This window comes from Corvus hawaiiensis, chromosome 1 (genome assembly GCF_020740725.1).
Source record: "Corvus hawaiiensis isolate bCorHaw1 chromosome 1, bCorHaw1.pri.cur, whole genome shotgun sequence".
Classification (NCBI taxonomy): Eukaryota; Metazoa; Chordata; class Aves; order Passeriformes; family Corvidae; genus Corvus; species Corvus hawaiiensis.
The window spans coordinates 56,277,307-56,299,066 of NC_063213.1; the positions used below are offsets into that span (position 1 = coordinate 56,277,307).

Here is a 21,760-nt window from a genome sequence, read left to right on the forward strand (position 1 = left end):
CTATATCTGTTTCAAATGACTGAAGAAGCACCAGCCTTACAGTGCTCTTTCAGAAATACAGGCCTGATGTAGGACCTCTTCACGTGATTTCACTCATGTATCAGGAGGAAAGGAAATGCAGCTAAGGGAGACCTCAGATGCACAGCCATCTGTGCCTCTGCTGTACAAAGTGAATCATTAGGTTCAGACGAAGGTAAGCAACATTTTTTACACTCAGACATTTCCCTGAAGACTTGTGTTCTGTGATTTGCAGCTCTCTTTGAGCATCTGACCCTCAATAACCACATTTTGTTTCTATTACAAGCTTGGTTGGTGAGATTTAAATGGGCAGCTGTTACAGGAAAAACAGTGTCAAAGATATTCAATTACTAACCATACTGGAATAAATATGTGCTTGTTCTTGTGTGCATGTGTGAAGATAAGTGAGAGGAGAATAACACTGGAAGTGAGAAGGTGAATTTTTTTACGTGAATCAACATGATGAGCATGCATTTTGTCTCTGTAGTGCTTTCCTGCTAGCTCCCTTTTCCAGGCTAGTGTTTGTCCCCAACTGCATGCAATCACCTACTTGTTTTGTCATCAGAACCTAAAGCCCTTTGAGATGCAAACATTCTCATCCTACTTTCTTTAATATGAGCTGTATATTTAGAAATCTACTCATAATTATGCTCCTCATTCCTTACAGTAAGGTTAAATATAAAAGTAGTAGCTGATGTTCTCATGCTCATCAAACCCTCTAGACTCGCATGGGTTATAATTATGATGCTAGATGAAATACTGAGAATTAGTCCCTACTCCACAGATTCCTTACAGACTTCAGAGACAAGGAGAAGAAAAGACTGTAAGGGAATTCAGATGTATCTGGAGAAAACTATCTGAACTTTTGCCTCTTCAGCTGCTCTGTGTCTAAATATTGCATAAAGGTTGTTACCCATTTGAAATGAATTCTGCCAATTTAATCTTTACTTTAAAAGCTGAGAAAAATCGATTAGACTTCTTCTCTAATGTCTTTTTGTGATACTGATATTCAGCTGTAAAGGCAGCTGAAACATTTCCCAGCTTCCCTGTACTACATGTCATTATGGCCAAGTACGTGTAAGGCCCCTCACTGCTCTAGTATATTCACCAAGGCTCTGCCAGGCATTCTGTTGATGGGAGACAGCAGTGCCTCCCTCTAAAGACTTCGATTAACGCCTCCACCCTGCAAACATCTCTGCACCCAAGGAACTCTATGTCAGTCACTTGTCGTGTTGCTGTGGGAGAACTTTCACACCCAACACAAGGAGATTTCTACACACCAACTTGTTTGGAGGGGCAGAACTTAATTTTAGACACGTCAAACTGAGTGACAAACAAATGATGGTAATGAGAATGATTAAGCCTACATTTACTGTCAAGAGCTGGGGTTTAATCAGTTGTGTGTCTATTACAGTTCTATTTTTCAGCCAACAAGACTTTTTGAAATACCATGCTAATCAGAAATAATTTCTGTCTAGCAGAGCAAGGATTTCATCTAAAATTCACCTTTTTTCACAAAACTAATATGAGCTTTTAGCACTGCTTTAGTTTCACTTAAAACATATACTGAGGGGGTAAGCAAAGCCTTAATGATACATAGGCCCCAGGCCAGTTTGCAAGATAGAAAATTTTATCTGTATGAAAATACATAGATGAGTCTTGAGTTTTAATAGATTCTTAGATTACCTGTAACTACATTTTTGACTTAAGGTAAAACTTATATTGATGGGACCTTCTAAGTATGTATGATTTATTAAATATGCCTGCTGGTGGTTTGTAGACAGTTCATAAGCTCTTAAAATAGTTTCCAGGGAAATTTTGTGTGATCTAGAATATGTAATGATTTATACACTGTACAAACACCAGAGAGGACATTTCTTGCAACTGTCAATGCCTTTAATTCTCCTGAAGAGCTCTCCTTTTTGATGCTTGGCTGAGGTTCAGTCTAGAATCATGTACAGCTACACACTGGCTTAATGAAGCCTGGGGTACTGGGTTCCAAGTGAAGACGGAAAATACTTGCTCATTCTGAGAGAATCAGGTGCCCACTCTTTGGAAACATTCCCTAGATTTTCATTATCTTGTTTGCTTTCCCTTTTCCTCCTCTACACAGAGCAAGCAAAGCCCACTGTGTTTCTGCTACCAAGATGGATAATTACTGAGTGCTGTACTAATGAAAACATGTGTAGCTAAATTAAAATAGTTTCTTCTAGAGAAAATTGAACATGGTATAAATACTAGCAACTGGAATGTCTCTATTCATTTTTGTTTATTCTTTGAAAACTTGAATACAAGTAATTTTCTTGTATTTTTCATTTTCTATTTCTTTGCTTTTGTATCTCTGAATTACTGACTTAATGTATTGTTCTTTAAAAAGCCCAAAAAACCACTAAAACCCAAAAATTATCTTTTAGAGGCATATGTTGGGATTTTTTCCCTTCACTTCAAAATGTTTTGGAGATCCTCTTAGAAAGTCCTGAGATGTGAACTGAAGAATCAATACTTGGATACATTACGTAACGTAACATAAATTAAAAACAGAAATTTAAGCAAGGAGGCAAATGCAATTACCCATGCCTTTTTTGTGCATTAAGAAACTTACTGAGATTGTTGTACATTAAGCAACTGATTTAAATAAATCTATTGTGACATAAGAACAATTTGTGCATCATTCTAATGAAATATCCGCTATTGGATAAACACGTAAATCTTGATTTTTCAGGTTTCTACAAACAAAACTAACAAAAAATTTAACACAATCATTAATTTTGGAAAGAGCTGTTTTAAAAACACAGTTCTTTGATAACCTGATAGCTTCTGAGATTAGAAATAAAACACTGTTATAATTCTCTAATAATCCTAGTCTAAACTCTTCATATGTCTTCCAGCCACTTGAGCATTTCTATACTTCTCCTGATGTTGCCTTTCTTGTTTGGAATGGACTTCTGCAACTGGCAGTAGCCTCATAAATATGTTTCCCTGTCACTCTGCAAATCCCTAATTCTGGAGTGACCTCTTTTTCTGAAAATTAGAAGAAACATTGTCTCATTAGAGATGCATGGTTGGAACAGCAGCTATAGCTGCTCTGTGAATTTCCCCTCACAGAGCTGATGTGTTTTCCAGCGGGCAGGGTTTGGAAGCCAGCATTGCTGCTGATAGTTCTGTAACTATTCTCAGAGTTTTCAATCAGGTCACGTCCAGGAGTGAAGATTACCAAGTTGTATGCAAAGAATTAAATACTCCCATGGAAGCCTTATAAGGACTGATGTAACTTCTGCTGAAGCTAATGGCAAATTCCCATTCTTTTGACCCTGTACTGGATTAGGGTGAATGTCTTACCCTTTTTGTTTAAATGCTGTCTTTTGTTCATTCCAGTTTTTTATCCAAATTGTGAATGCAGCCCTCACTCAAGTGCATTATTTACAATCCTTTTATCAAAGGATACAGCATGCCCCCACAGTCTTCTCTAAACAGCTCAATGCTCACACTTCCCATGCTTCAAACGACCTAAATCTGAACAAACTCTTCTTTGATAATACTGTGCTCTGAGTAATTCCTATGGGGTATACCATGCCAAGCAGGAAAGATACACAAACTATGACAGGAAATAATTTGTCTCCCAGCAGCTTGCAATGCAGGCATCTGCAAAAGATTGTGGAAATTTCTCTACCCAATCCATGGAAAGCTTATAGGTCCAGCTGGGAATTTTTCTTTCAAATTCTTCACCTGACCAAGAAAATTAGGCTAGTGCCTGTTTCATAAGTGGCATCCTCACTATTAAAGGTAAACAAAATTAAAGTACTATTAAAGGTAAACAAAACATATTTACAGAATAAAAGGTGGTGTAAATGAGACAAACTACACAACTGCACAACTTTCCATAGTATGTGAAAAAATGTTTTCCCTCCTAACAGAATAAAATCACTGAAATTTTGGAAGGTTTGGACTTTCTTCACTTTTCATGTACAGAGCAAAACTATAACATCACAACATAAAACACTAGCTCAGCCTCTTTTCCACAGAAGTCAGTGTTGTAATGACTCGTGAGCATAAGAAGAACTGTATGTATGTATGTATAATGAACGTGAGCATAAGAACTGTACCATCAAGGTACAGTTAATAATAATTTTCCAGTTGTTATTTATGGGCATGACCAGAATTTTACATACATGCTAAATAGTAACTCCTCATGCTTGCAGTCCCATGGGGCACAGTGGAATTGCTTACAGCAGAACAAAAGAGAAAGTGCTGCTTCTGTGTGCAAGATAATGGTCAACAAACGGGAGTTTATAAAAAAAACACCCAAACCTTAGGAAAGCTATTTCCAGATTATGGGACGACAGATTTATACTTAAGCAGATGAATACTATTCACTAAGAAAACAGAGCAACATGCAATCTGTTTTGAAATAAATATAAAACCAGTCAGTGAAAATGTGATGCGTTCCAATCATAGAATGAACAGCATTACCTGGATAACACACAAAAATTTCCTAAATAGGTGGACCTTGGGAGAAACTAGCTCTCTATTTTACCTCTTTCAATTTACTGCTGCAGTGTCAGGAAGAGGGATTCTCCTGCTTTCCCTAGGCTTCAGCATGAGGTTTTGCTTCTCAGCAGTTCCTCTTCCACAAACATCTGAAGCACTTAGAACCGTGACTCACCCAAGCCCACCTCGGGCAGCTGTAGCATGAGAGGGACACGACTGCAGTGAGTCCATAGGGGTGCTGCTCCATGGTGCCAGACCTAGTGCAGCTAATGAGAACCTCCCCTAACTTCACTGTTCCTACCAGAGAATGCTGCGAAGAGTGAAGCAATTGTGGCACACTGAGAGCTCATAAAAGCAGCTTCCACGTTTCTCTTTGCTGTCTCCAGAATAGTAAAGGATAAAAGCTACAGTGAAAATTTAAATCCTAAAGGAATAACAATTTACATCAGTATTCCTTGAGTGTCTCAATTCTTATTACAGTTGGCCCCAGCTTGCCCCCACTCCCCCCAATATCAAAGAGGAAGGAGGAAAACTTTTCTTCAATGGTATTATCTAGAGGAACTCTTTTATCAGCTGCTGGGAAAAGTTGCAAGAAGTTCTTTTTTCTTGGACCTTGGCGCATGCTAAGCCCAGCACCTCCTTCTGAGCACTAAGCTCCCTTGTTCCTGTCCCTCCCACCCTTCTCAGCAGGGCTTGAGCTGCAGAAAGGCAGCCAGCTGCTGTTGCATGCAGGTTTCTGTGAGAAAGGCAAGCTGTAAAATTTGGCTGTAGTCTGTAAGAGAAAGTGGCAGGTGGAAAAAAAACACCTGAGAACCGTTTCAGTATGAGCTAACTTTCCATTCAGAAGTAAGCGAGGCGACTTTAAAGCCAGTTTCTTTTATTTTATGGCAGCAACAGCCTTCGCACAGAAAGACGAAAGAAAAAAAGCTGTTCTCAGCCGGATGGTGGTACCTTTTGAACAAGTTTGTTTGCTTCCTGACTCCACCTGCTGGGAAGACACTCCACTACCTGCTATCCGCCCTGACATGTTTGTCAGGAGTGCTGAGGTGAATCACCGTGCGTTCGCTCCGTCTCCCACCCTCACTGTGGCTCTCTGGATGTTTAAATGGCGGGCAGCTTGGAACAGTCATAGCAGAGAAGTCCTTCCCTGCACTACTTCAAGCACAACCACTCGACGTTCTTCCGCGAGGTGGGGGGTGTTGGCTCAGTTGCCCCTGCATGCCCGTGTAGCTGGGGTCTGCTTTTGTGAGGAGACCAGAGGTGCTTGGAACCAGGTCTTTCTCGACCTCTTCTTAGAGTTAGTTAGTTTAAAACGCTTCCATGGCTTCTGGAGGAGAAACGAGAATTTAGATGACTCTGCCGTCCGATGAATGCTGCGGCCATCCCTTGTTCATCCTCCCCAGCTTGGTGGACGGTAGGTAGATGGTTCATGCAAGCTGGAAAAGCATCAGAGGAGACAGGGCAGACGGGAGGACGCGGGACAGCATCCCCGGGGCGGCCAGGGGCCACTGCAACCCTCGATCCGCTGCGGGAGTAGCGCCCCACCCGCCCAGGTGCCGGATCGCAGGGGTCCCACGCTCCACGCCCTGCATTCCCCCGGCATTCCTTTCCGAAAGACGCCCGCGATGAAACCTCAACGCTGGCTCGGGTCTGAAGACCGTCTCCTCCAAGAGGAGGACGCGAGGTCCCCGGCCGGGCCTCTGACACCGCAGGGTCCGAGCTCCTGCGGGGCGACGCACCCTCGCTGCGGACAGAGCCCGGCCGACGGCGGACCGGGAACTCCCGGCCCCGCACGGAAGGGACCGCCGGGACAAAGGGCAGTCGGCCGCGCTGCCGCCCCCGCCTCCCCCGCGGGGACGAGGGGCGTGGGGGACGCGCCCCCGCCTCTGGGCCGGGCGTCCCTCGGCTCCGCGCAGCGGGACCGCCGTTCCTCAGGCGCTGTGCGGCCCCGGCTCCCCGCCGCCCCCGCAGCGCCGGCTCCGGCACGGCCGCCCCGCCGGCAGCAGCGCCGGGAGCCGCGGGGAGGCGGGGGCGGGGGAGGCGCTGCCGCCGCCGCCGGGCGGGCTCCGGCCGCCCCGCACCGACGTCGGCGCGAAGCCCCGCCGCGCCCGGGGTGGAGCGGGGACTGGGCGCGTCGCGGGAGAGAGGAGGCAGATGCTTCCCGAGGCGCAGCCCCGCCGGAGGGGCTCGACCCTGGCTAGTGCCTGTCCGCCCCCTCCGGGCCGCGGGGACCCACCGGGCGGGTGTCGGGGAGCGGGCAGCGCCATGCGCCGTTCCGAGGAGTGAAGGGACGTCCGGGCTGCTCCGGTGCGGGCGCGGAGCCGCCGCGGAGGTGGCCCGAGGTGACGGGAGGCCGGGAGAGGTGCCGCGCCAGCGCCGGTAGCGCTGCCACCGTAAGTCCCGGCACCTTCGCCGCCTGCCCTTCCCCACCCGCCGCCCCCGGGACAGCGGCCGCGGGGCAGGAGGGGCGAGAGAGGCGCCGGGTCCAGCGAACCCGCGGGGCAGGCAGGGAGCGGGGTACCGGGGGAACACAGCCCCTGGCTGGCAATGCACCCAAAAACAGGGGGGAGAGAGGGACTGGGTTGTAGGAGCTCCGACCCGCTGCGACGGCGTGTGCGGTGCACCCCGGGGGAAGGGGCGAGGGACGGCCGGCCGCCGCTCCCCGGCGCCGGGGGTCGGGGCGCAGCGCGGGGACGGGGCACGGTGGACCCCGGAGTTTCCACTGCGGTTTCTGCACTGGCGAGCAGGTCGCTGCTGGTACCGTATTGTACAGAGAGCAGCCACTCTCCGTACTGGAAGTACAGGGCGTTTAAATTACACCTGAGTCACTAGTTCGTGCTCCTCAGGCATATCAGATATCATTTCCGTGTTATTTTTCATCTGCTGGACCGATATCTGTACTTACTTTGGCGTTTCACACCGCAAATGTAATAAACAACATTAGTAGGTTTCAGAATATTTCCATTGATGACGGTAGATTGATGTATGAGGCTCTTTACTGGATGTGTCCAAGTACAATATAGTGCCTGCCAATTTTGTCTTTAAATTGCTATATTGATTTCATTGTGGGGTTTTTTTTGACAAGGTTAATGTAGTTAACAATTATGCAGAGGAAAGAGAAAAGCTTCTGGTTTATTTTAGTAACAGAATGGCAATTGTAGCTGAAATGATGAATGAAAAAATCATTCATGAGAAGAGTAAATAGAAAGATGTGTATCCTAAGACCTCTTGAAGTCAATGTTGTCGATATGTAACAGATGTCTTCCTACCAAGCTTTTACATACACTGGTAACACTTGAACTTCTTAAGGGTAATGTGGTGTGTGATATTCTTCTCAGGACTGTGCACTTTAGAGTTAAGTAGTCTGATTAGAGGGAGTTTAGAATGAATTAAACGAGGCATCACATTATAGTGCCTTTGCTTTTTTATAGGCGCTGAATGAAATTAAGGTCTTGCTTCTTCTCCTTTTCCTCTTCAGTGGCTGAAGGATGATATTGTGGGGGGAACCCTTGCATTTGGTCAGTGAAAGGGTCCCTACGCTGCTCTAGGGCTGCGTGTATCACGGCTGCCCAGAATAACATTTCTTTGCTACCGACAGCTCAAAGTGCAGGTGGTGTTGAGCTGAACAGGAAATTTAATTCACCACTCGGAATCCTAGGCATAATTGTCAAGTAGGTAAATTAAATACAGGAGAGCTAATACTTCATTTTAATTTCTTCAGACATATGACAACCTTTGCCGGTAGGCAACTTTTGCTGAGCTACCACTCTGATGCTTACTGTGGCTGTCATATGCTAGCTGGGATGAAATAGTTCTGAATTAATTAGAATACTGTGTTTCTGTACCTACTGGCATGTATTAGAGTATGAAAAACTTAGAAATCTTGAGTAGATGTTGGTCCTGTTAAGATCAACGGCAAAATCCCAATTAACTCCTACAAAGGGTGCGTTTCACTGTAGGTCTTCATTATAATTTATAGTGAGTGCCAGCCAAATTTAGTTAGAAATTCAAGTGGCAATGTTTAAATTTCACTGGTGATGGCACTTCAAACAACTCTACATAGTACTGCTCTAGAATCATGGATAAGAGCCACATAGGTCTTAATACTTGTTTAAAAAAACTATATAGAATAAACTGTATTGTGCTTTCAAGAGGAGCAGGCAGTTCAGATTTGTCTTACACTCCAATTTTTATGTTTCATCAGACTCGATCACTCAATCATAAAAAAGTTGGATTGCAGTTTACATATGCACCACATTTTAACCGAGATATTCTGGCAGCACAGGGATGTTTTCTGATTATGTTGTTTGTGGCAAAGAAGTAAACTGCTAAATATTAGACTTACTATAAAAATGTCAGCAAACAACTGAGACATGTTACAGTTTAGTTCCCTGCAGTTCATAAGCTTTGTTGGGAGATGAATGAACAGAAGCATCTTTTCTAAAAACCTTGTTGAAATATTAATGAATAATGTGTTCACAAACATTAGCTTAATAAACTGACGGAATCTAGTTTAGCAAACCTTTTTCTTTGCTTGTCTACAGCTGAATGGTTTTGAAAAGCATCTAAAAAAGTTGAGAATTTTCATTAAAGATGAAAACAATGTTCTACAGAGGGTTTGCTGAATTATTTTTATTTCAGGTCTCTTCTAGATCAAGATAAAATGAAAAAATGTTTAAAACGTAGCCAGTTAATTTTAAATCTGTATCTGTGGACCTATAAGAAGCTACATGCAAGTCCCATTACAAAATAATATTGGCATGACCAACATAGCTGCCAGTAATTCCTACTAGTTTTGTATAAGTGAAAATGAAGGAAGAGACAGTGTATCGTGACTCAAAGTTCCTTAAAAATCAGTAGATAGAAAAAAAAATACTCTTCTATGCTTATTTTAAAAATAATACATGCAAATAGAAGTTTTGGGAAAATAAGCAACTAAATAATTGAGCTGTACTTGACAGAAAGTTACGCTAGCAAATACCATGAAATTCAGTTTTGAAAGTGATAATTGGTTCTGCATATTAGTAAGCTGGTAAACTCAGTTTTGTTTTATTTCTGGTAATAAATGTTAGGGCCCTAACTGTTGTCATTGCAGTCAATATTGAAACTCATATTAATGCCAGCACAGATCTTACCTTGGCCTTTCAGGAGCGACGCTGTTACGTGCTGAGCACTTTCAACCACTGTTTGTGTTAGAGTGGCATCCAGTTAGGTCCCTACCTAGAACTGCAAACACAGAGTTAAATTCACTCCCTTGAAAATTTTGCAGTGTAAATAGTCATGAAGGTCTAAGACATCTAGCTGAAGGCCAGATCATGATCTCAGTCTGAAACATGAATACTCAGTACCTAACAGTGGTAGAATGAGCACCTTTTAACAGGATTGAATATTAGTTTATTCTTTGATAAAGGTACCCAGAAATGAATGACTAATGCCTTAAAGTTGTATGTTATTTTCCTCTGATCTCATTTTCTTCAGTATTAATCTCCATATTTACTAGCATTGGCCTTCCATAGAACAGCACATAATTACACATTGTTTTATATTGATTTTTGCTCTTCTACCCACTTTCCATTTGATATTGCTTTTAGTCACTTCAATGGAGTGAATTACTTAGTAACTTAAGTGAAGAGACACACTGAATTGCTCACATGACGAGCTACCTAATACAAGATAACAATGGCAGAGGTAGTTGGCCACATCTCATTTAAGAATGGGCACTGCTAACAACATTGGGCTTGATAGTCACCTGGAAGTTACATCCGGAAAATACATGTTTCCTGCCAAGTGTAGTTACAGCCATGTTTCAGCTGGACACCTTTTTAGTCAAGGTGGTATCCATAGATACCACAGGAATCCTTCAGGCCATCTTCTGAACAAACCAAGGCTATGGTCTTGCCTTACCAGAGAGCCTGTGAGCTGTTCTGTTGGCTCCATGCTTTTGAGGTGACTCTCGGTCAGGAAGAGTGGGAAGGACCTGGGGGTGGTAGTTGCCCTCTCGCAGTGAGCTCCTTTTGACTCTTTGTGCTGCTTTGTATGCATGTATGCAAAGATTTACCACTAAACCAAGGAAGTACCAGAAATTTGGGTGTTCAGCCATAAGAAGAAAGTGGAGTCATTGGTCATAGTTGATAGAGAATAGCACTGGAAACAAGAGTAGATACAAAGCACATCAGAGGTGTGCTGCCATATGTTTTTCCATGGTTCCCAAAATGCCTTCTGAATTAGGGTCATATGGTAGACAAGAGAACTAGAACTGGTTTTAGCAGGTTACATACTGAAGAGTAGTCCTGAAAGGTGGCTTTCCACAAGGATCAGATTAACCTGTGCACCAGAGACCAAGGGAACCTAGTGGGGAGGAAGACTCCTGGGTCCGGGAAATGGACTGATGGGGCAGTACTAATTTTCTTACTGGTAGATGTTGTATACAAAACCAACTGAAAAATGCAGTTCATGTAAGTGCATCTTATCCACTGCATCTCAACATGATGGCCGTACTCCTTTTTCCACAGTAACCCTGTGGGGTTCAGGAAAGGTAACATGCAGTGGCATCTGGACCCTGGCTTTTTTGTCATTTATGATGTAGAAGACCTGACACAGATTTGGCAGAAATAGCTGTTCTCACCACACTCTTAGGAGTGTTGTTTCTTCTTTTAACAAGCATGCATTTCTGTATAATATGTCACATTTCAGTATTGCAGTTTTATGTGACACTGTTTAGCAAATAACTTCTTATTTGGTCGTATCCAGCAGTGTATATAAGAACCAAATCACTTTGCCTGTGGTTTTTGATGAATAATGTTAACTATTGCCAAGAGATAGATGAATAATACATTTGATAAATTCTGCAGAATTTCTAAATCTATGGTTTCACTGTATTTTATTCAAGATAGCTCTAGTGGTTTGTACTTTTAAGGAGCATTAAGACGGGATGTAAACTTGTTGGTGGCTTTGACATGTTTATTTTGTGATGTCCTCATTACTTTGGGGTAAAGCAGGGGTTATAAAATTGTTATTATTCAAAAGGAGGTGTTTCAAATGCCTTTCTCTTCCTGGGTGCTCTACAAAGTGACTAACTGCCCCTCCACAATTAGAAAAAAAAGATTTTTATTCTGGTTACTTCTTCTAGAAATTAAACAGTCTGCAGGCAATGCCAAGTGATTTTACAGACATATTTGGAGGTTGCTTGAGTCAAGATGAATTGTGCCTTATCTTCAGAGTTGTCTTCTCAGAATTAAGCTGACAATTAAAAATACCTCTTTTAAATATATTAAATGCCTCTGAAAATGCAGTATTGCCATTACAGAGATGTCAAAGTTTCATGATTAAGACTGTGCTGAGGTATACTTGTTAAACTGAACTGTTTTACCTTTTATTAGTGACTGCAATGAGACTCCACGTTTGGCACAGTGTCCCTTCAAAGGTCAACTACATTTTCTGCTTGTGTTTTTTTAATAATGAAATATTTACTTACTTTTCAATGCTCACATAACAAAAACTGCTGTAATTCATGGCACTGTTTAGAGCTCAGTGAAAGAGAGAGAAAGGTAGCCAAAGACTTAAGAAATTCATGGAGTGAATTAGCCACTTCTGTTTCTCTCAGGCAGCACTGAGGCATACTCTAACATCAGAAAGCTCAAGTGACTGTAGCATCTAAGCTATGATGTATGCAGATGGATGACTCCATTTTTAGTCTTGATTTTCCTCCAGCTGATATCAGCAGTGAGTGTTAACTACTCAGAAAAATCACAGGTACCTCTGCAGTTGTATTTTGTTTGTATCTTTATCTTCCCTACAAGTTTTGTGTGCCAGAGCAGTTCTGTAGCAAATCTAGATATCATGATTTAAGTGAATCATAGAATACCAGGTTGGAGAGAGCCTCAACATGAGCTGGCAATGTTCCTGTGCAGCCCAGAAAGCCAGACATGTCCTGGGCTGCACAGAAAGCAGCATGACCAACAGGTCAAGGGAGGTGATTCTCCCACTCTGTTCTGCTCTTGTGAGACCCCACATGCAGTGCTGCATCCAGCTCTTGGACCACCAACACAAGAAGGATGTGAACCTGTTGGAGCAGTTATGGAGGAGGGATGTGAAGTTGATCAGAGGTCTGGAACATCTCTGCCATGAAGATAGACTGAGAGAGTTGGGGCTGTTCAGCCTGGAAAAGAGAAAGCTCCAGGGAGACCTTATAGTCACCCTCCAGTACCTAAAACGGGTCCAGTACCTAAAACAAGAGGGCTGGAGAGTGACATTTTACAAGGGCATGTAGTGATAGGACAAAGGGGAATGGCTTTAAACTGAAAGAGGGCATGTTTAGATTGTGTAACAGGAAAAAACTTTATGATGAGAGCGGTGAGAATCTAAAGCAGACTGCCCAGAGAAGTTGTGGGTGCTGCATACTTGGAAGTGCTCAAGACCATGCTGGATATGGTCTGTGATCTGTGAAGAAGCAACATGAGCCCTAAAAATGATTTTTCTGTTTAAATTTACCCCCACTGGTAATGGGGGTAAACTGCCAAACTGGTGATGTTTTACACTTCCTTCAGTACAGGATCTCTTTATGTCTCACTTAATTTTGCACAAGCTACATTCTTTTGAGCAGACCTATCACCATTTGATTTTTTCCAACTTTATTTTTTGATTGCTGTCTCTATTCACATAATCTTAGTGACCTTAGTAGCCTTAGTCTGTAGCCTGTGTTCTGTAGTCTTAGTTACCTGTGCTGTGCAGGTGCTTCATCACTAGGCCCTTCTCTTGCATTGCACTCCCTTTTCACTGTTGAGAAGTGATGGTGTAATTTGCCTTATGCCAGCTAACAAGCAAATGGTAAACATCTCTTAATGGATAAGTATGATTCTTCATGCAAGAGGTATAAATGCTGTCCCATAAAGTTACAGTTCTTTCTATGTTATGGGCTATCATCATCCACTGGAGTAAAATGAACACCAAAAGATGTTAAATGATCATTACATTGTTGTGATAGTCTCTTTCCAGACTATACTATGCAGCCTGAAACAGGGTGAGCATTTCATACTCTTAAACATGCTGTGTGCAATCTCATCCAGCCTTGAATATTGAAGGACAGGAGATAGAGGATGTTCACACCTTCACTACTCAGACTGCTTAGAGAAACTTTCTGAAGTTTCTTGGATTTGGTAAAAAACGGTGTCTAAGACTGATGAATGTCCTCATATGACTAAAAGTTGTATCCCTCTTGATAAGAACTCCTGTTCTCACCAGTCAATCCAGCACCTAATGGGATCTTCATTTTCTTCTGTCTGCAAAACCATACAGAAGGGGAACAGAAGATTTACTGCTGTTATCCTCAGCTGTGCTGTTGCTGCAGAGGTGGAAACACTATTAGGACTGAAGGGTATGGGATGCAGAAATTGCATCAAATAACACAAAATTTAAAGAATGAAATGTTTTGGAGGAAAGGGAAAACTCAGAAGAAAGAGGTGTTTTGAATGCTATATGCACCTGAGCATTTAGTGGTAGAGATGAGCTGGGAAGTTATCCTACAAAATGCCTCATTAACCAATAGACAGGTCTGTCCTCCATTTACCGATATTGCATCAGGGGAAATTCCATTTACAGTTCAGAGGGCAGTTTAGTCAAACTAGCTTAGAGAATCTCTGGTAAATCTTTGGCTTTGCTTGAGTGTTTAAGAACATTGAGAAAGTGAAAGAGTAACCCATAGGCAGCTGATCACGGACTCCTGACTGTGCAGAGTTGTAGTGCTTGGAGTTCAGCAAGTCTTTTAAGCCCTGGTCTTGATTAAAACTCGGTGATGGGGAACAAATTGTGTGAGTGGAGACTTCCTTTAATGTTCTGGGGATCATTTCCACTACTACAGACTGCTGAAGGGCCTGACTCTTTTAAGCCTTTGAGCTGTTTTTTGTTACAATACAATGTTTTCTTCTGTGTTCAAATGTTGCCAAGAACATTTTGGGTTGAAGCAGGATCAAGTAATAAATAATAATCGTTGTTACCATATGTTCTTACAGGTAAAGCAAACCCAGTATTTTCTTGTCAGCTGGTTTTTCTTGCATTTTTTGTTTTTGTTTCAGGGTATTTGATAGTGTATGCTTCCTAAAGACTGGAGTAATTTCAGCACTGAAAAGAAAACAAGTATGTGTAGATTGATAAGTGCTTAAATGCCTGCTGACTTACTGGCAACCAGATCTGCAGTGTTTTGGAAGAAAAGTGTTTATCCCATCAAATGCCTGAGGTAATCAGAGGTCATCACTGGAGAAGCCAGTAGGTAGTCACCAAATAAATTTATCACTTCTTTTTCATCTGCTGCTCAGATTTACATGCAGAATAATAATCCAAGCCCACTCCAGCATTTTGTCATTGCTGTAACTGTTTGAGTTGTCTGCACAGTGACAGAAGTACACAAATCGTTGTATTTAAACTAGCAGCCTCCCCTTTAATAAGAGGAAGTGGGGCTTAATGGCCTACAGTGCATGAGAAATGAGTGTGATTAAGCCAGAAGGAGGTGGGTATACACTGTGGGCAGAAAGGATCCTGAGGAACCTCAAATACTAAGTGAAGGTGTCTCCATCCTCTTGCAAAATATTGGGACAGTGCTTTATTAGTCTCAAAGCCTATAGTTTATCTACTTATGTAAATAACTTGCAATGTATGGTCAGTATATTATATACTACAATGGGGATCATCAAATGTTGCAAACATATCAGACCACATCAAAGAACATATTTGATGAGAGGTTTCTTGAAGTGATGAATTATGGTTTTTTCAATTGATGTGTAATTCAACGTGGAGAAATCACATGGGTTTAATATTTAAAGGCAGTTAGTTATGCCGATTACTTTAGTGTATAATTTAAGAAATTGCATTTCAGAACTGATTTTACTATTGAAAATGTTCAAATTTTTTTTAAGTGAAAATTAAACATATAAATTAATTACAGGATTTAAAAAATAAAATCTGGGTTTTACTATCATTATAAAAATACTTCTACAAGTGATCAAAATTTTGGTTATGTATAAAAAAATTTATATTAAAATACTATTTTAATTTTAAAAATTTCACTGTAGTACAATAAGTGTCTTGAACTCAACAGCAGACATGGTTTGGACAGACAAGGATGCAACAGACTAGAGGAGATATTGGGAGAGAAAACAGCCCTATTCACAGTGCGTAATTACTTTAAAAAAAAAAAAAGTGTCTCTATCTTCAGTCTGTTGGACTTATTTGGAAAGTTTTAGCCAGATAATTTTCACAACCTCTGAAGATCTCCTCCAGTGCGTGATATATTGCTTTGCTTACGTTCGCAAGTTCTGGTCGCTCTTTTTGCCTGAGAAGTTCTTGTGCTACCATGCGGTGGAAAATGGACTTGGCAGTAGATGGCTTCTGAGTCAAGACTGAACCTTCTACATTTGTGTAAGAACACACCCACACATGTACAGCCCAGATCTTCCAGAGCTTTCATGTGCAGGCACAGTTTTGAGGTAGCATAAGCCAGTTTGTGCTGCCTAAGACAGAGCAGTTAGAACACATCTAAAGTACAAAAGAAGAGCAGGAAGAGGTGTAAACAGTGTGGAAAAATGGAAATGGTTTCATACATGGAAGAGGCATCCTGGAATTAGGAGTTAGTACTGAGGACCAGTGGAGTTTGGGGCAGGAGTCATTTGAGAAGTACAAGCTTGAACAACATGTTGAATGCTCTGGGAGAAACTGATACCTGAACACCACTGACATTTCCATTTAGAGGCTAGCCAGGGTAGGAACTTGCAGGACATCAGAACATCAGGAGGAAGATGCATTGGAAGAGACAGAATTATCTTCCCCCTTCCCCACTATATATACTGGAGTCATGAAGCCAGGAAAATGAGAGAGTTAAGGGGAGAAACTGAAGGCCTGGAAAAGACATTTGAACTGCAGTGGCAGAAAGCTTGGCAGGAACTTCGTCTGACTAGGAATTGTAAATGGTACTGAAAGAATGGAGAGTGGAAATAGATGGGAAGAAACAGCTAATATCTGGGAGGAGAGAGGAGTACAACATAAAAAGTTTATAATGGAGAAGCTCAGAGTAGAAAGAGGCAATACCCTTGACAATGCACCAGTCATACATGACCTGCCAGAGTCTCACCTGTATTCTGCTGTCAGCCCACATCTGTGAAGATTTCTGGTGAGGACCTTTTGCAGCAGAGTTTAAAGGTTCTTTCATGAACCATTTTCACCATGTGTAGCTAAAACACTGGTATAATGATCTTAAGATGGTGGTATTTATTCTTCATGGGTTTATTGTGCCAAGCTTCAGTGGGTAGGGTACAGAAGCTATCTGAAAAGCTAATTAACTTAAGCAGCTCTGTTTAGTTCAGGGCATTTAGTGTGTGAGCAGGGCTTGCGGACTGTGAGCCATGTACCAGTCTTTATGGCAATAATCTAAACCAAGCTCACAGACAGAAACTGGAGAAATTTTATGTTCCTCACAAGAAAAAAGCAAGAAGCATAGACCTTTTGAAAGAAGAAAGCTTCATTTAATGCACAACTTTGGTTGATGGAATATATTTTTTTTGCTGGACTTCAGGCAAAGAATGAGGAAGATCCTGTTTCTCATATTCTTTTGTACAGAGAGATGCGAAGATTTATAGATGTCTATAAGGCAAAAGTTCTGAAGCTGACAGAAAAAATGTGGATAGACGGAGCAATTTGAAGTATGTGGTTTCAGAGAGAGAAGTTCTCTGTTGAGCAAAGAAATCTTAGGAAAGCTGAGTACCTACTGAGTCCTTTGGTGTCAGTGAATCAGCCAGCTGAAACTCATTACAAAATGACTGGTTTTGCTGAGGAGAGGTGAAAATGAAATAAAAATATGTATGTTAGTGGAGGAGACTTGAACATCCTAGAATACCACTAGAATATCCAGAGAAGATACAGATCAGATGAGAGGACATTTCAGTAGTGGTGATGACATGTAGATGATAAAATGTGGGTCAGTCATCATTTGTGTGCATAGTCCCAGAGAGAAGCACCAGCCACAGTTCACATTAGAAGCATACTCCAGAGCCACAAACCCAGCAAGTTGCCAGTGAGCATGGAAGTATCATAAAATGAAAAATGAAAAGCAGGTGTTTAAGAATATGTATGCTAAATACTGCAAAGCAAACTGAGGAGATCAAAGGTGAAAAGTGTGCAGCTGAAGAATGTCGCTGGGGAAAGCAGCCAGCAGCAGTGTTGCTGTTAAAAAAAGGAGATTTATAGTGGTGAAACATATATCTTTTCAAATAAATTAAGAAAAAATAGCCATAAAAATGAGCATCAGTATTGGGGTACAAGTTTTGGGACTGATTTCAGGAAAAATTGAATCTGTGGCACAAAAAATGGCTAGTAGTATACAAGAACATTTATTCTATGCAGATAAAAGTCCAAAGATGCAAGTAAACCTCCAGATATCTCTATAACATACACTCCTGTAGAAATAATTTTGCATGTAAAGTTTAGCTATACATTAAATTTGATAAATACATTAAAAGCAGTGAAAACTGGAAAAGAATATGTAGCTTGGCAGGCCTGTGTAATACTAAGTTTATGAGTGGGTTTGAAGACAGAGGATGTCAACTGCTTGCTGCAGAATCTACCTAGAAGGCGGTACCAGAAGAGCACTGCACTGTGAGAGCTATTTCCACTGCGAGCCCCTTGGCAATAAAGATGTTGATTAGAAAAGTGAAGAAGCCATGGGAAGGGGTGCACTTGATGATGGCAGTAGAGAGGAAAAATGATAGGGTATTCCATGTGTGCATAGATATTAAAGATCTTTAAGGTGATGAATCAAGAACAAATCAACACAAGAACAATCATGCAATGAGACAGAAACAAAACAACCCACTCATGCTAAATGTCATCACTTTCAGGCCTTCACTAACAACCAAATTCATTATGCTAGATGCACGGTTTGATAGTAGAAAGTCAGATAGGACGAGGAGAGCAGCTAATTAGTGCTTTCCAACACTTTATCCAGAAGGCACTCTTTCAGAAAATCTGCTGGCAAATTGTCTGCGCAAGATATATTGAAAAAGAAAGGTCTTGAAATAGCAGAATGTCTCACACTCTTACCAGAGTGAATGTCACTAAAATCCAATAGTGTTAATCACATGATAGTGGGGGCATTTTGAAATCAGAGTCAGATCTTAATCATTAGCAAGTAGATGAGTGGTAACAGTAGAGCACTGGAACAGATTTCCCAGAGAAGCTGTGGAATGCCCATCCTTGGGGAGATTCAAACTAGCCTGGATATGACCCTGAATAAGCAGATCTATCTTTGAAGTTAGCCCTGCTTTGAGCAGGGGGCTTACTAGGTAGTCTCCAGAGGTCCTTTACAGCCAATTTTATTCTATAACTCAGGGAATTACTGTGGTCTCGAAAGGAGGCATCCAGGCATGTCCAAAAATGGAAGAAAGGAAAAGAGCTGAAAGCACTGATCTTCCCAAAGGAAATTAAACTCAGAGTAGGGTCAGCAACTCACCTGCTAAACAGCAGAAATTATTTCATCTCTGTAAGAACTTGAAGGAGGAACAGGTTTTTGTGTGCAATTCAAAAATGGCCTAGGAAATTTAGAAAATAGAGACACAGTTTACCTTGAAATAAAAGGCAACATTCCATGGGAAAATACCTCTACAGGATGTGCTGCATGAGCTGTGGACATTGTAATGGTGATGTACATTTATGCAACATTTACAAAAACACAATTCACTGTCAGCTATCTTTTAAATGTTTTTCCTTCCATGTCTTAGATATTGCTTCTTTATCCTTCATGTGTATGATATGCTGAGCTACTGAAAGCAGGTAGTAAGTTTTAGAAGTCTTTGGTTAAGGAAAAAAATGCCAACCCATCAATGCAGCACTGGCTCCTCATCTGTGAAATCACGATAATGCTATCTCACCAAACAGCAGTAGTTTGGAGGTTAATTATTTGTCAGTGAAGCATTTATACTGCAGTACTGAGCACCAAGGAAAAAGCCATGTAAAAAATGAATAAATCTGTTTACCATGAAAGGTTTTATGTATGTACAATAAATGAAATCCACTGACTACCAGTGATAAAGTACTGAATCACTTTTCAGCAAGTGGGCACTGTTCATTCTTAAAAACCCAGGGAAGGATTCCAAGGGAAAAAGAAGTGTGAGGACTAGCAATTAAAACTGTAGTAACTGTTCCCAAAAAGGCTAAATAAGGGTTATGCTAGTAGTTTCTAACTTTGGAGTTACCTTTATAATCTGGGGAGGCTTTAATTATGACTTTATTACCTGAATTTGGTTTTATTAATTTGATTCCAAGAGACCTTATAGGACATAGGGACGCAAGTAATTTACAAACACAGGCAAGGGCCAAGTTTTTCTTTAGAAGATCTTTTAACACCATTGAACTCAGAGTCTTTGGTAAAAATTTCATCCATTAGTAAAAGCAAAGGTGGAAAGTAAAAACAATGAAGACATTTAAGTGCCTTAGACTGCAAAAACAGCAACAACAACACAAAAAAACCAAACACCAGAAAGCTAACACTGTTATACTTGGAATACTGTTGAGAGCTAATGTTAAGGTGATCTTAATGCTGCTGAATAAAGCTCATCATTCTTCAAGGAGTTGGCAGTCTGACAGTCAGTCTGTTAGCATTCAGGTTTAATGCTAGTCCATGAAGAACTCGCATTTTCTCTGTAGATCATTACCATTAGCCTGACAAAAGAGGTACAACTCTATTCTTCATACTTTGATTCCTTTTAAGGTATTTTTTTAAGAACAGGTTTTACACGCTGCAGGAGAAATGAAGTGGTGCTAGGGCATGAGTTAGCTCCCGTAGCTGGAAGCACTGCCGTCACTGTCAGAGAGACTGAAACATGTCAGGGGCAGGTTTTTCTGTGACAGGAACTAAGATGTGATCTGCTATTCAAAGTAGTTAAAGTATTGGATCCTGTAAAATATCTAAGATACTTGTTTACTATACTTAAGACACCTCTAGAATTCTCATAGGGTTTCATACCTCTGTCAATGTCTGTATATAAAAAGAGGACTATCCGACTGGTGAAATCCTGTTTGGTGCACTGAGTTCCTCAAAATCTGCTGAATCACAAAGCAATGGGATTATGTATGACAGAACTCCCAGTTAAAAGTAAAAAAAGAGAGGGAGACTTGGAGACCATATCAGGTACCCATCCCCACATTTACTTGAGAGAGAAATCTAGTAGAAAACTGTCTTTCCTCTTCCTCTTTTTTGCTTTATTTGTACATGATTATTCCTGAGTAGTTTTTCCTTCTTAATTCTCTTTGATATTTCAGGATGATCCTTGGGTATGGTCAAAGCCTGAGGGTGGAAAATTTGAGAAGACAGATTTGCTGTTCTTAAAATCAGTAATTTATATTTTTTCTTATAATTTAATAAAGCAGCATTTCACAAACTATTTTCCATAGTATCCTCATCCTAAGCAAACTTTTTAAGGCAAATAGAGCAAGTGAGAAGCACTGCCATACAGACAGGAAAAATGTAGTACTTCTTGAGTATACAAGCTGGCTTATGTGATTTCTCAAGAGGAGAAAAAGAAAAATCTCTCTACATTGTTTTTTTAGGTAGAACTAGGAGTTTCTGTATCTAGGAGATACACTCTTAAAGTATGGTCTCTGTGCATGATGCAATGCCTGTCACGTTGAAACAAGGCCCCTATCCCATCTGCTTACAGACCTTATTTTGCCATTCTGCTTAGAGCCAATCTGGTTGGCTAATAATTAAAGAAACCCTCTCTTTTGCATTTTTCTTCCCATAGTTTCTGCTACCCTTGGGCAGAACTCTTTATTCAGGGATTGTGAAACAGTGTAAAATGGGTATTTCCATAAATAAGTCATAACCACTTGAATCACTAGCCTGAATTAATGCATTTAAGTCAGTGGTTGTGCAGACTGGAATCAGAGCATCTGTCTTTTTATGCCTGGAAGTAAAATGGTAAAATACGATAAAAATACTTGACAAAATTAATCTGGGTGTCTACTGAGGAGACTGGACTGATCCCAGGTACTCCTAGTATGGATGCTGTGTGTGGTGGCCTTAGAAAGTGTAATCTAGGGAAGTTAGATGCCAGCACCCCTTTCACCTTTCCTGGCTAGCAGACTTGTGGGACAGGGGTTTGCCTGGTGCAGCGGTGCAGCTCCAAGCCGTGCTGGTGGGGGCCAGACTGACATTGCAGACCGATGATCCCGCTCTCCACTTGCTGTCTCAGGCTGCCTCAGTGCCGCTCTCAGA

At 41.4% G+C, this 21,760-nt stretch overlaps 1 protein-coding gene across 1 annotated transcript in view; it reads left to right on the forward strand.

Annotated features, from left to right (window-relative positions):
* The first annotated feature begins 6,595 nt into the window (after positions 1 to 6,595).
* CALCR (calcitonin receptor) overlaps positions 6,596 to 21,760 on the forward strand; it is a 161,085-nt gene continuing 145,920 nt past the window's right edge. The window contains exon 1 of the mRNA XM_048305453.1: positions 6,596 to 6,899. The gene's annotated coding sequence lies outside the window, so the exon portion shown is untranslated. The remainder of the gene's footprint in view (positions 6,900 to 21,760) is intronic.